The sequence below is a fragment of the Antechinus flavipes genome, chromosome 1 (genome assembly GCF_016432865.1).
Source record: "Antechinus flavipes isolate AdamAnt ecotype Samford, QLD, Australia chromosome 1, AdamAnt_v2, whole genome shotgun sequence".
NCBI lineage: Eukaryota > Metazoa > Chordata > Mammalia > Dasyuromorphia > Dasyuridae > Antechinus > Antechinus flavipes.
The window spans coordinates 140,207,641-140,223,215 of NC_067398.1; positions in this window are offsets into that span (position 1 = coordinate 140,207,641).

Genomic DNA, 15,575 nt, shown 5'->3' on the forward strand with positions numbered 1-15,575 from the left:
CACACACACACACACACCAAAACAGTAACTTAGGTAGCTGTGCAAACCTTCTGAATACTTGTTGACTCATTCGCTCTTAAATCAAAGATTCTCAGCCTACTCAAATGAATGCAATTCTAAGGGTTCATCTGAAATCTCTATAATAAAGGTTGTAGCATTGCTAGGATCCACTCAAGGAAAAATTAGTTTTTTTTCTTTTGTTTTTTGATTGTACAGTCAGCCAGTTTTCTGAAGTGTTTTCCTCATTACTCAGATGTGGTTCTTTGAGAAAACTTTTGCTTTATCATTGATAGCTATTGTATTATTGTGTTCATATTGAGTATAGAAGCTAATATGAGTAACATGCAAGTTGTATCCTTGGAATGCAGCTGTATAACAATGCATCTAGAAACAGAGACAAGACTTAGTTAAAGATCTGTCTTGTCATTCTTCATGTTATTATAGATGCTTTGAGGAGATGTGAAGTACTCAATAGATAATGTAAAGAGATGGAAGGAACCTTGTCCATTTTTCATAAATTACTTGAACCATAAAAATGTATAAAATTCCAGGGAGTTTTGGAGAGCACTTGGAAATTGAAAGGTCTAGAACAGTAATGTCAAATGCAAAAAGAAACAGATTCTTACAGACTGTGTATTGATTTAAAAAAAAACACACACACAAATTAACATTATTAATGTTATATTATATTTTTATTTACTCTGTTTAACATTTCTCAATTACATTTTAATCTAGACCCAAACTTGAAGCTATGTGACTCTGGCCTGAGTTTTGTTAGGGTATGTTGGGGTACATTTATTAGGGCATTTACTTGCAGTAAGGAGTGATGTACTCTGAGGGCCTCCTTCTTAAGGGAGACAGACAGTCCAGCAGAGTAAAGTGGAGTACTATGTTGAGAAGAGAGAGCAAGAAAGAACTGGAGAATTGGGCAGAGTGGAGTAGGGAAACTGGGCAATCTGGGCAGAGAGAGAGACTGTAATTAAGTTATGGGTTGGACTAGATAGGCTTCATATGCAAAGTAAAAGATCCTTTTGTAGAGGCAGGATTTGGGTGCTAAGATTCTTGACAGCTCAGGTTTAGTCTAGAACAGAGTTTCTTAAACTTTTCCATTAGCAACCATTAGCCCAAGAAATTTTTATGTGACCATTGGAATGTAGGTATATAAAATGAGTATACAAATCAAACATTTTCTGATAATAAATCATAATTTCATGTCCCTTGCATTCATTCACAAAACCTAATATGGAATCACAACCAGTTTAAGAAGTTGGGGTCTACAAGACCAGTCATGGTATAGTAGGAATCATGTAATAGTAGGGATTTTCAAAAGGTATGAATCTGGGTTCTGGTTCTTTTAATAAGTAGATGTCACTTAACCCTCATTGATCCTAAGTTTCTTCATCTGGATAATGGGGGAAATCATACATAAAATAGCTATGTTTCAAGAATCGAGTTTTTTTTAAGGTTTTACATATATACATATAAATATGTGTATGTATATGTATATATTATAAAATTTTTGTTAAAAGATTGATAGATAAATCTGAGTTCTCATTAATGAAAGATATATATTTTACTGGTAAGCATGGGAAGAAAATCTCAAAGGCAATATAATACCACAAGTTTGGGATGTTTCCCAGTTCCAACTGGAATAACTCTAGATACCATCAAAAGAGTTTTGATTTTGATATCTTGTACAATTAGTCCTGGCTAAAACCTGGACCAGCAAGGACTTTCATAACTAATACACCATAAAGAGTTCTTCAAAGGATTTCTAAATCGGAAAGGTTTTACTTAAGTCAGAGGGTAAAGATCCTTTCATTTATTTATTTTTGAAAAAAAAATTCTCAATCTATTTGTTCATTCTGTCTAATGAGGAAACATTTTATAGAACAGGATATAATGTCCTGGGAATAAAAATGGCATTTTCTTACCCATGACTTTAATGAGACCTGATTTAATAAGAATCAGCTGCAGTAAGCATTATATATAATTATTTACTAGAGTTGTAAAAAATCCACACATTACCCAGGCCTTAGGACACAAAGGCACAGCCAGAATATTAAGAGTAAACACAACCAGATTGGGGATACCATCTTATTTAAGGTATTTTGTTAAAGAATCTAGAAGAAAGTTGGGCTATGCATACGTAGGGGCCAGAAGTCAGTATATTTTTTTCTAGGAAAAGGAAATGAAAGGTAGAGGGATAGTTTACTAATCTTTGGAATTAAAAATTCATCTCTAAAATAAAGGAGCTGGATCTAAATCATCATTAAGGTTCCTTCTAGTTCTAGATCTTTAGAATATAAATAACCTTCAAAGAGGCATTACCACTTCCTTGAACAGTCCTAATTAAACAGTATAGAACTAGTGCTTGTGAGAATAAAATAAGATAATATAATAAAGTGTCTAGTACACTTTATTATATGGATGCAGTTTCAAACTTGAAGGTTTATCAATAACAATAACTTTCCTGGGTGGACTTATTCCCCACACAAATAATCAGTTTGGGAACCTCTTAAATGAGCTTTTTTGGGATAATGATGACTGTTTCCCCAGGGAACCAAGATGACTAATAATGGATTTTTGAATTTAACTACTTTGATTTGATTACAAAATAAAGACATAAATGAGACTGAGGTGCATATTCATAAAAGCACCAAACTGAACGCATCAAGGGGAAAGAGGGTACTTGGAGATGTTTTATTGAGACTGTTGGTTGTTCTTCTCATTCTCTACACTCCTTGGCTCTGGCTTCCTTTTAGCATCTTATTCTTTTTCATCGGCCTCTGTTATCCCCACCTGGGGATCCAGCAATCTGGATGGCTAGCTATTTGTCATCTGCTCTTCCACTGGGTGCTGGTCTGCCCCCTCTCCCCTTCAATCTCCTGCTCTCTGTAATCAAATCGGTACTCTCATGCTTTAAAAAAAGTACATGTGAATCAGCTACCCTATGGACCAACTCGCTGTCCCTGCTACTTCTCAGAACGACACTGCCTTCTGGGACCATAGCTCCCCCGGGATGTATGATTTCTCTTTATTAGAGTGTAACCTCCGAGATCGGGAAGGGCTCGCTTCTGTATTTGTAGCCTGAAGCTTAGTCCGGAGCCTGACTTCTAATAGGTGATTAATAAACATTTCCCTTTCATTGATTAATTACCTAATTCTTGTGTCATCAGCCCACAGTGCTACGGTCTCCATGATGATTTCATTTTGGGAAGCCTGTGGCTCAGAAAATCTTGCAGGGATCCTCAAACTTTTTAAATAGGAGGCCAGTTCACTATCCCTCAGACTGTTGGAGGGCCGGACTATAGTAAAAACAAAAACTTTGTTTTGTGGGCCTTTAAATAAAGAAACTTCATAGCCCTGGGTGAGGGGGATAATCGTCCTCAGCTGCCATAGTTTGAGGACTTCTTCTAGAGTTTTTGCTATTGCTGCTGCTTAACCTCATTTCCATAATCCTCCCTTCACCCAGCTTTTTCTTTTTATATTTTTCTTTTTTATTTATTTTAAATGAGCCAATTAGGGTTTAGTGACTTACCCAAGAGTCAGGTAGCTAGTAAGTGTTAATTGTCTGAGGTCGGATTTGAACTCAGGTCCTCCTGACTTCAGGGCTGGTGCCCTATCCACTGTGCCACCTAGCTGCCACTTTCACCCCTCTTTGCATTACTTATTTACCTCTCCTGTCCTGTCCTCTCCCCTCCTCTCTTCTCTCTCTCCTCCCTTCCCCATCCCCTCTCCAGTCTCAACCCCTTGTCTCCTCCCCTAATTTTCTCATTCTGTCTTTTTCTGCTCTTTCAATTTTTTCCTTCCCTCCATCTCTTCATCATTCTTCCCCCCAAACCCTCCCTGCTGCTTCTTTTCTTTCTTTCTTCTTTCTTTTCTCTCCCTTCCTTCCTCGCTCTATTTCTCTCTCTTTCCTCCCTTTTCTCTGTCTCGTCTCTCTGTCTCTGTCTCTTTGTGTCCCTCTATTTCTGTCTCTCTCTCTCTTTTTGTTCTCTGTCTTTCCCAAGATCTTTGTTTGTTGTTTTCTGATGTGTATCCTTGGCTCATAACCCTCTAATAAGTGAAATCTTTTTATATCATTATCAAGTTTTTCTTCCTTCCTTCCCTCCCTTCCTCCTTCCTTCCTTCCTTCCTTCCTTCCTTCCTTCCTTCCTTCCTTCCTTCCTTCCTTCCTTCCTTCCTTCCTTCCTTCCTTCCTTCCTTCCTTCCTTCCTTCCTTCCTTCTTTCCTTTCTTCCTTCCTCCCTCCCTCCCTCCTTCCTTCCCTCCCTCCCTCTTTCTTTCTTTCTTTCTTTCTAGAAAGGAGAAGTTCTGGCCTTATTTTTAGTTACTTTTAATTTTAAAATTTTTGTGGCTTCTTGAATACTGAGTCAATTCTGATTAAATATGACTATAAGTTGGCTTTCCCAATTCAACCTAACTTTAGAGAATCAAACTATAGATCTCAAAAACAAAAGTACTTTTTCCATCATGTTGTTTAAAATTTGTTTTAATTAAAATTCTTTCTGTTATACTTGCACCCTTGCACTTCCTTATTTTAACCTGAGATGGCCAAGCCCATCTCTGTCTTCTTGACTCACAGGGCTGACACTCCCTAAAGTTATTTCCTGCCTTGACTTTTGACTTCTGAATTAATTTCTAACTTCAGTATTTTTTTTTTTTCTGGGAGAATGGCTCCCTCACTTTGAAGTGAGGCTCTCTTCTTTGTTTGCAAGAATTTATACTCTTCCAAAAAGTCTCTACTCTTGACTGACTCCTAGAGAAAGCTCTGGCTTTATAAGGGGATGACTAGGTACATGGGTGATTCTTGATGAGCCAATAGCTGACTGTCCTCTTTAATGTCATTAATTTTAATTAAAAAACTTCACATCTCAAAGAAGAATAATAAAGTAAAAATCAATCTTTAAATTCACTTAAAATCTTAATGCCTTGTTGATTTCATTACTACTCATATTTCCTATGGATTGAGTTGAGGGATGCAGAAATGAACTGATCTGGAGTGTCTTGATCACCTTCTTTCATTCCACAGACCACAGATTATATACTTTAATCCCATGAGATGCAAATTCAATAGGCCTTCTGTGAAATTACATTCTATAAACTGAAACAAATAGTGTTTCAGAAACTTGTCCAAGGTCACAATAGCTAGTGAATGTTTGAAGCAGGATTAGAAGTCAGGCGCTCTATCCACTGTTCTGTTCAGGCGCTCTAACACCTATCCATAAAGTGCCTACTATGTGCAAGATACTATGCTACATGGAGGAAATACTTTGCCTTGTGTGGAATTGTCACTATTCTTGTAAAAGTGCTACATATAAGAAGACTGTTAGTGATTTCCATTCATTTCCCCCCATCCCATCCCCCAAAATGAATGAATTTTTTTAGCCTTTCTCTGTATGCCTTTAATCATTATTATGGCTCCAAGTTCTCCAAATCCCTTTTTGGCCATGGAGCTCAGAACTTTGTGCTGTTTGAATCTCTTTTTCTTTTTTTAACGTTGATGGATCTATTATTTTTGGCCCCAAAAGGTACTTGTTAAGAGACCTGCTTTTCCATCTGGAAATGTACTTGCTAAAACAATAGTTTGAATGGAAAGAATTGAATTAAGAAATTGTAATTCCATCAGGGGATCTCATAAAAATCTCATAAATCCCACAGCAGCTTGACTGAATTAACCCTTTGTTCTTCAATTTGATTTTCTCCACAGCCACAGAAAACGTAAAATAAAAATTCTTTTGCTATATAATCAAGAGATCTTTGAGTTTATTTTCCATTCCTCATCCAAGGGAAAACATTATAAATAGTGTTCCAGTACACTTCCCCATATAAATATTTTTATAGCTAAAAAGCAAAAATCTTATCTTCTATTACTTCAAGTTGTCTTAAAAAACAAAGGTACATATAAAAATTTTCTTTGTTACCATCAAGTATGACAATGTTGATAGACAAAATGAAAGTAATTGTACAGAATGTCACAGAGTCAACAAGGGTTGGTATGGGGTAACTTTCTTTACAACTCACAAGGTTGAGGTCCAGGGCCCAGGTTCCATGAAGAATTTATGAAAACAAACTCCATTTAACAATCTTTTTGGACCCCTCCCTCCAAATAAATCAGGACATTTTGAATTTGTCCATAGGAATCAGCCTTTCATATTAGCATCATAACCAGTTTTAGCTTTATGTGCACTTGTAACTTATCATACAGAGCAATATCTACTATTTAGGAAAGGCATTGTAGAGTAGATAAAGGGCTGACAAAGTCAGGAAGACCTCAAATTGAAGTCATACTTCTGAGGTAGGATCTCAGTGCAAATTGCTTAACTTTGCTCCACAGACTTTTCTTAAGAATCAGAAGTTGTAAGATGGTTCCTAACTTGTATCTTTGGAGAAAGTTTCCTATTTGTAATTCCTAGATGAGAACTTGACTGTCTTCCCTTCCTCTGCTCCCCATCTTACCCCAGTTTCTGTTTGGATAGCTTACTTCTCTGAGAGAATTTAGGCAAGACACTCAAGTCTTATCAGCTTGGCTGATGGTATGAGAGGAAGCAGGTTGTCTATCCTTGAGGATTATCTGACATTTTGACTAGCATCTTGAGAAGTAATCTTTCCTTTTCAAACTATCTGAGTGGGGAAGAAGTAGTTGGTGCCTTACTACCCTTGCTGCCATCATGGCATTTACCTAGTTCCTTTCTATTTGCAAACATATTTAAATCTTTTCCATCTTTTAAGTCAAATCAAGAAGAAAAACAACAAAACAAAATGCTTTCTTTTAACTGTATTATCCCTTTAAGGTACTATCCTACTTCTCTCTTTTCACCACCAAATGTTTAAAAAATTAGCTTCTCCATTTCTTCAATACTATTTACTCTTTGAACAGTTAGGTGATAAAATAGATAGAGCACCTGAATTTCTATTCAGCCTGAGACACTTATTAGCGTGTGACCCTGGGCAAGTCACTTAATGCTATTTGTCTCAGTTTCCTCACCTGCAAAATGAGCTGGTGAAGGAAATGGCAAACCACTTCAGTATTTTTGCCAAGAAATAGCCCCAAAAGGTCACAGACAGCTTGAAATGACTGAATGTACAACTACTCTTTAATGTCTTGCAAACTGGTTTTTACCCTCAGACTGCTATTGAAAAATCTCAATCACTTTAACTAGTGGCCTTTTCTTAGCCTTCATTCTCTTGCCCTCTTTCCCACATTGAATGCTTAGTAAGAATTCTTGATTCTCAGTGACCATTTCCTTTCCATCCTCCTCATCTTGAGGGCGGCATTCACACAGCAAGTTTTCAATGAAAACTTTATAGGTAGAGACATATAACTAGTGTGGGGCTATCAGGGCTGTGCCCCAGGGAACTGATATTTAAAGAATCTGGCAGCATTTATACTCTTTCAGAAGGTAGAATCAACTGTGTTTAGCACTATACCAAGAAGAATTAATTAAAATAGTATGTTACCAGATGGCCCACTTCTTTCCCCTGATGGCTGTATACCAGATTGACTTCCTCTGTAGTTCCTGCTCTTGTCTCTGTGCTTCCTACCTCCATAAGTATTTCTTTTGCAATGGCCATCAAGAAAGAAGTTTTCAGCTTTTTTTTTTATGTATGCAACCTTAAGAGCTATCTGGATATTCTGTGATAAAACCCTGAAAGCATAGCCACCAAGCCAATCAGCAGGAGTCCTCAGGCTTTGGTTAAATCTGTCTTATGAATTGAACTCTCTGTTTAAACTAAGATTCTCCTAGTCTAAACTTATTTGAAATATCACCAGAAATTTCATTTTAACTCCTGTTATGTCTTCCATTTCCCCCCAATACTTGCCATTATGTTAGGGGAGGATCCAACTTGGTGCTCCTTCAGACATTCTAAACTCCCAGGTCTCACTTTATCTCAGCATCCCACAGTATTGGCCATACATTATATCTAATCATTATCTGCAAGCCCTCTGCTTTCACAATCAAAACCTCTGACATTCCCCTACCTGATCACAACCCCCTAGAATTCCAAGTCTCTCTATGCTTAATTTTTCTTTCTTCTCCTGACATTCAGTCATATCCCCCTTCAGTTCTTTATAAGACTGCTGTAAATTCCCTTCCTTCCCTTCCTAATCTTGACCATAAAATTAACCAGATGAATTTCACATTGTCTTTTCAAATTCCTGTTCAAATCCTGCCAAACCCTAAAGCTGAATTATTCTTATCTTCATCTTCTTTATTACTAATCACGTGCTGAATGGAGCTGAGACCACAACAAATGTGGACAGAGTGCGGATCAGACAGTAGAGGATATGAGGGGATAATATGGTAAATTAAGTTCAAAGGTGTGTTTATAATCTTTGAAGGAGTTCTCAATGAAAACATTAGAAGGGCAGCCAGCTATTTTGATGAATCTTAGTGCATATCCCTGGTGGTCATTAAAAACACTACCCTGAATTTGTTTGAAGCAATGACCAGCTTCTCAGTGTGATCCTCCTGTTATGGGTGAGGGAAAAAAGATATTTTTCCTCCTCCTATTTCCTACCACAGGCAATGGTATCTTGCTGTAGAACTACTTACTTTTCTTTCTTAATCTTTAATCATTCCCTTTCTACTGGTTCATCCCCTGCTGCCAACAAGTTTTCCCTATCTTTAACAATTCTTCGCTAGATCAAACTATTTCCTGATTTTCTCTTTCTCAGTCAAGTTCAAAGAAAGACCTATCTATACTCAACACTTTTACCTCCTCTCCTCTCACTTTTCAACCTTTTTGCAATCTGGCTTCTGACATCATCAGCTAATTAAAAATTGCCCTCTCCAAAGGTACCAGTGACCAGTTAAAATTGTTTATGCCTTTTTCCAGTTCTCATATTTCTTGACCTCTCTGTAGCAGTTGACACTGTTGAGCATATTTTCTTCCTTGGTATTTTTTCTTATCTGATTTTTCATGATGTTTTTCCTCTCTGAGTCTCCCCTGGCAATATGACCACTTCTCAGTCTCATTTGCTAAATTATCATTGGTATCTTGCCTCTTTATTGTATTTACTTACTCCCCAAGATTCCATAGTGAGCTCTTTTTTTCTCTATATACTTTCTCTTCCAAAGATACCATCAGCTCCCATGGACTTAATTAGTTATCATATATTCATATGACACTCAGATCTATGTCTGCTGAATGTCTTGTATCATCATCTGCCTATTGATCATTTCAATTTTGATGTTCTGTAGGCATCCCAAACTCAACATATTCAAAAATTAAATCATTATTTTCACCTTAAAATTTAATCCTCTCTAAAACTTTCTTATTTTTGTGGAGGGCATCCTTATCTTTCCAGTCATTCAGGTTCACAACCTTAGTGTCATCCTGGATTCCTCACTTTCATTCAATTCAACCTGTCCAATCATTAGTAAAATCTAATAATTTCTATCTGTACAAGATCTCTGGTGTCCATCCTCTGCTATTTCAACTCTCACCATGCTTCAGTCTTTGGTCTTACAGTTTTGGGAAGGATGGATATTGATAAACTTGAAGATATCTAGCATCTTGAGGAGACTGAAATCCATACCATCAAAGGAAAGATGAAAGTGGAAGAAACCAAGAGTTAAGGAAGATAGGGTTATATTAAAATATTTCTAAAGGCATCCAGATAGAAGAAGACTTAATCTTCATCTGCTTGACCTGAAAAGAGAATTATCACCAATGAGTGGAAATTATAACAATACTGATTTGTCACAATTTAAATTGACAGAAGATCTCTGGGACATGGAATGAGCTATCTCAAAAGGCAGTGAGTTTTATATCCCCGAAAATCTTGAAAGGAAGATCTGATTGTTTTTGTTGCTAGTCCTTCAATTTCAAAGAGGACTAATGAAGTTGAAAGGATTTATTTTGAAGAGGGAGGCATCTTGACTTGCACATGAATTGGATTTAAATAAACTTGAATTGATTTGAGAATTGACACCCTCTATGATTTAAACTCTCCATGATTCTTTGATTCTAGGTGCAAATTAAGTGCTTTCTTCTACTAACCATCAATGGTTCCAATCAGTTCCTATTTGACTATGGGGAAGTGATGGCATAGGTGGGAAGAATACTGGGCCTGGAGTCAGATTTGAGTGCAAATCTGATTTCAGACACTTGCTAGCTGGACAAATCACTTAACCTCAGCTTGCTTCAATTTCTTAATTGGTAAAATGGGGGAAATAATAGCACCTACCCCTCCGGGTTGTTGTAAGGATCAAATGAGACATTTGTGAAGTGCTTAACAGAGCATCTGGTGCATAATAAATACTTTCATCTATTTAGGTTGTAATATTCAACTTTAAGAAGGACCTTTAACTAAGTTACACACTCCAAGCCTGTTTGAAAAAAAATCATACTGCTCTGTTCTGTTGCCAGATTCAACTTTGTATCCTTTTAGGGTCACTTAGTAATCTTAATTAAAAAGAAGTTGAAATGAATTGAATCAATACTAACTATTGCTCACCCTTTGCTAATTAATATAAAGACTTGTTAGAGTAAATCCTGTGATCCGCCATACCAACTGAGGGTGAGAAGACATCAAACATTCTTCATTTTATAAGAGGATGAATGAAGTATGAAAAGGCATTGATTAATCCCTTATTATGTGTAGAAACATTGACAATCTCCCCACAACCAATTTATGTCAGAGGAAGGACTTGAACTGTCTTCTTTGAGACTGGATCTCTCTATTTCTTATATCAAACTGCCTTTCCTAAACCTGAGTCTTAAAGGGACTTTTATTGTTTGTACTCTGACCATTTTAAACACAATTGAATTGAATATGTGTAAATATATATATTTACATATGTCTACATTTTATAAAGAGTTACAGCATGACTTTCTTACAGTACCATTTCTCTGGTGCTTCCAACTTGTTATTATTATTCACTCCTCTGCCTTGAGGCCCTCTACACTTCTCTGTTTTAATGTCATTATATGGATTTCCACTATTGTCTAATTGAAAAATGATAGTGTTAGGACACAACAAAAATGAGAAATAAATTTTTCATTTTCACTTTCCACTGGAAGCCTCAGATCTGCTCAAGCCTGAATGAGTTTTCATTTTCCTAAATAATACCTTTTCATTTTGATTAGACACAACAAAGTTAGAAAGGTAAAATCATTTATTTGCCTTTTCTCCCACAATTATGGTTTTTCCCCCCTATGACTTTCTCTGGTCAGAAGAGCTTCTTCTCTGAGGCTTAGTGAGGGCTAACATTGGGACATATGAGCCATGTTCAGGAAATATTCCTTTCTAGTCTTCAAGATCCTCTTTACAACATCCTTGCTTGTGCATTTGCTTGGAGTCAGCAACAATGTTTATTCCTGATTTAGAAACTGTCCAAAGAAACCACATTGATCTCTATAACAAACATGATATTGCTGAAAAATATTACAGTAATGTTTGTAAATCTGAAGATTTTTGTCCCCTATGGATTTGTGGAGAGATTTTTCACTAAAATTTGGATGAAAACAAATCTCCCATTGGAAAATGCATAGAATAGAATGTGGCAATCAGAATTCTCTCCATTTAAAGTCCTATTTAACTTTGGCAATTAAAAATTACTTTCTTATCATGTTCCCCTGATAGGACTGGCTATGTCACTCTATTTCATTGCTCTAGTACAGCTTGAAGGGAATCTTAAAGATTATTTAATCCAATTGACTAATCAATGAGATAATAATTATAAAAGCTTAACATGGTGTCTGGCAAAGAGTAGGCACCTTCTTTCCTTCTTCCCTCCATCTCTCTCCCTCCCTCTCTCCTTTTCTTCCTTCCTTCCTTCCTTCCTTCCTTCCTTCCTTCCTTCCTTCCTTCCTTCCTTCCTTCCTTCCTTTCTTCCTTCCTTCCTTCCTTCCTTCCTTCCTTCCTTCCTTCCTTCCTTCCTTCCTTCCTTCCTTCCTTCTTTCCTTCCTTCCTTCCTTCCTTTTTGCAGGAAAATCTGAGAAGAGTTAGCATTCTAGTCATGGTACAAAGCCTGTGCAAAGATTCAAGACAGCACAAAGAGTGTTATGTCTGAGTTATAGCAAATAGGTCAATTTGGATGGAGGAGAACAATGTATAATAATGGAGGTGTGATAAGTGCAATAGCTAGTCATTTTAAAGATGATCCTTTGGTCCTTTGAGAAGTGAAGAGATTGACTCAAATTGATTTTCTAGTTGGTAGAGTAATGACTGGAACTTAGGTATTTCTTCTTTCAATTAAGTGGTTTTTCTTCTAGGAAGTAGTTAAGTGGTCTAGGGATAAAGCACTGGACCTGGAGTTCAAATCCAATGTCAGACACTGACTAGTTGTGTTACTTTACCCTTTTTTTGCCTTAATCTGTTGAAGGAAATGGCAAACCACTCCAGTATCTTGGCAAGAAACCCTCATGGATAATGGGGTCCATGGGGTCATTAAGAGCTGGACACAAATGAATAACAAAACAACTATTTTCTCCTAGTTATATGTTTTTGAACCCAGGTCTTCCTTTCCTTTCTGCCTTATTCTCCTAGTTGTGCATATTTTAGATAAACACAGGACATGAGTAACCTAAGTTGGATCTCTTTTCATTATGACATCAAATGATCTTCAATGTAAATCCTTTAGGGCTTACTAATTCTGTGGTAGGATTGGAGTGGAATGAATTATAACCAAAAATATTTCCCTCTACTAGCTTTAAGTCCTACATTCAGTGATTCACTCATTTCTTGGTGTTAAATCAATAGTCAACACTCATCTTCCTTTTTAGGAAAATTCTTTTTAGAATGCACAAAACTTATGGGGATATATCCCTAGTAAAACTTTAACACCTTTAGTGCCAATGACTATTAGATTCCTTTCCTTTGTGGGACTAGTTGATGGTTATGAGAATGTTAGGCTGCTGGAATAGAAAAAACATAGAAAATAGGAAAGAGAAAAGAGAAAAGGCAAGTCAGACACCCAAGAGAAATGTTGCTCACTGGATCTCCAAGTGTTCTTTTAGCTCTAACTTGCCTTTAGTTACCTAAGTCCAAGTTAGGTGACTTGCCCAGGGTCCCAGAGCTTGTAAGTGTCTGAGACCAGATTTGAATTCAGGAAGAGGAATCCCCCTGACTCCAGGCCTGGCCCTCTATCTACTGTTCCATCCAGCTGTCTAGATTTCTAATAGAAGAAATTATGTTTGATTTTGGAAGTATTAGGAAATCTTTGGAGCTTACTGAATAAGGGGTGGAATGGTGAGACATAAGCTTTAGAAAAATCACTTTAGGAAATAAGAGGAAGATGGATTGGAGTGGGGAGTGACTTGAGGCGATAAGACTATTTAAAAAGCTATTATTGCCTTTGTCCAGATGGGGTAGTGTTGAGAATATGGACTAGAGCAATGGCCATGTGAGTGGAGAAAAGGAGTTATATATAACAAATATTGTAAAAGTAGAAATAACAAGATTTAGCGATAAGATACAAATGTGGAGTATGAGAACGAAAAGTTGGGAATGACAATGAAATTATAAACCTTGGGGCTGAGAAGGATGGCAGTGCCTTCAATAGTAATAGGGGAGTTTGGTGGGAAGGAAATCTTGGAGGAAAAGATAATGAGTTTGTTTTGGACATCTTGGTCATCTAAAAACCAACATATTCCAACACAATACTTTTATTACAAATGTTGGAAAAAGAGCTGTAGAGCACAACGTCTTTCTGCCGTGAAAGTCAGTGTGTTTGATGGAAAGAGCATTAGATTTAAAGTCAGAAAACATAGTTTTGAGACAGTATTTATTAACTGGGTAACCCTGCACAAGTAAGTCATTTAATCTCTCTGAGCCTCAATTTCCTTATCTGCAAAATAGGAGCAATAACATTAAAATTACCCATTTCATTAAGTTGTGAGAAAAGGTATTAAACTTTAGAGTAATTTATTTAGCTCCCCCAAAGCATTGGAAACTCTTCAGGTTCTTGAGGTCTTAGATCTGGAGTGGAAAGAAACATCAAAGGATGACCATTTATACTTCCCCTTCATTTTATAGTTAAGGAAAATGAATTCTGGGGAAAGTGAAGTGCTTGTTGATGTCACAGAAGAAATACAAATCTTCTGTCTACAAAATAATGATCTTTTCCCTATACTAAATATTTTTCCAAGAAGGAAAAGGTTCCTTTGTATTCTAAAACCATGACATGTAACTCCATCTATCATAAGGTTTATCTTGCTTCTGTTATGTGCAAAATAACTTGATCTACAGCCAAGAGTTCCACTATTTCTTGTGTTTCTTAAACAGCACTTAAATCTTCCAACAGCAGATGTGCATGTACACGTGTGCACCCATGACCCGAGAGTCTCCTATGTAAAGGCCAAAGAGTAGAGAGTCAACCTCTTGTGTGTGCCATCCAGAGGCCATTGCCCATACTCTACAAATCATGAGAGCTTCTACTGGGGCAGGGAAATGCAATGTACCAAACCAATTGTTGGGAGCGTCTGTTCCCTGCTGTTCAGGCATTTCTGTTTCCCTCTAGGCTCTGGTTTCTGGAATGATTTCAGGCCACAAATATAATGCCTTGTGACTTTGATGATTCTCTTGCTTTATCCCCTGCCATAAATCCTGGGTGGAGAGATCATGTAAACTGAAACCAAGGCATGTGGTTTTTTGTAGTGTAAACAAGTGGGGGCTGTAGGGGGTGGAGGGAGGGCCAGGGAGGGTCTCCAGAAGGCTAAGCTGAGCTACCCTTCAAGTCTACATCCTAGTTTCAACAAAAATGACCTTGGGGCCACTTAACTCCTGACTGTTCATGGTAAAAAGAACCTTGTGATGCCTTTAAGACACGTGGTATACATTTGTGTACACATTTAATTAACTACTTCTGAAAAATGGTAAGCCATTCCTCAGACCTTTGAGCTTTATTCTCTCTAATCTTGGAGTCATTTTTAAAATTTATTATTTGCTTATAACTTCCTGAGTTACAGAAAGTAACATCCATATAATACATCTCTCTCTCTGTCTCACTCTTTTTTCTTAGTTCAGGGAATAAAGTTCTAGATCTAGATCCTGGAAGACCTGAGTTCAATTACAGACTCAGAAGCTTAGTATCTATGTAATCTTGGACAAGCAACATAACTCTTTCTACCTCAGTTTTCTCCTCTATAAAATGGGAGAAATAACAGTATGTACCTCAAAGAGTTGTTGAGAGAATCAAATGAAATAATATATATTTTTTATATTTTTCCCAGTTACATGTAAAACAAAAAGCAACTTTTTTTGATTATACATATACAGTTAAAAAAAAGTATTTCCTTATGAATCATGTTGGAATAGAAAAATCACAACAAAAAGGAAAAACACAAGAAAGAAAAATAGAAGAAAAAAGTGAACATTGCATATGTTGATTTACACTCAGAATATTATAACAGAATTATTCAAAATAATTCTGAATATCATTCAGAATAATAACAACACTACATGTTGATATTACATATATAGTTCTCTCTCTGGATGCAGATAGCATTTTCCATTCAGAGTTGATTGCAATTGACTTGGATCACTGAACTACTGAGAAGAACCAAGTCTGTCATAATTGATTATTGCACAATCCTGCTGTTGCTGTGTACAATATTTTCCTG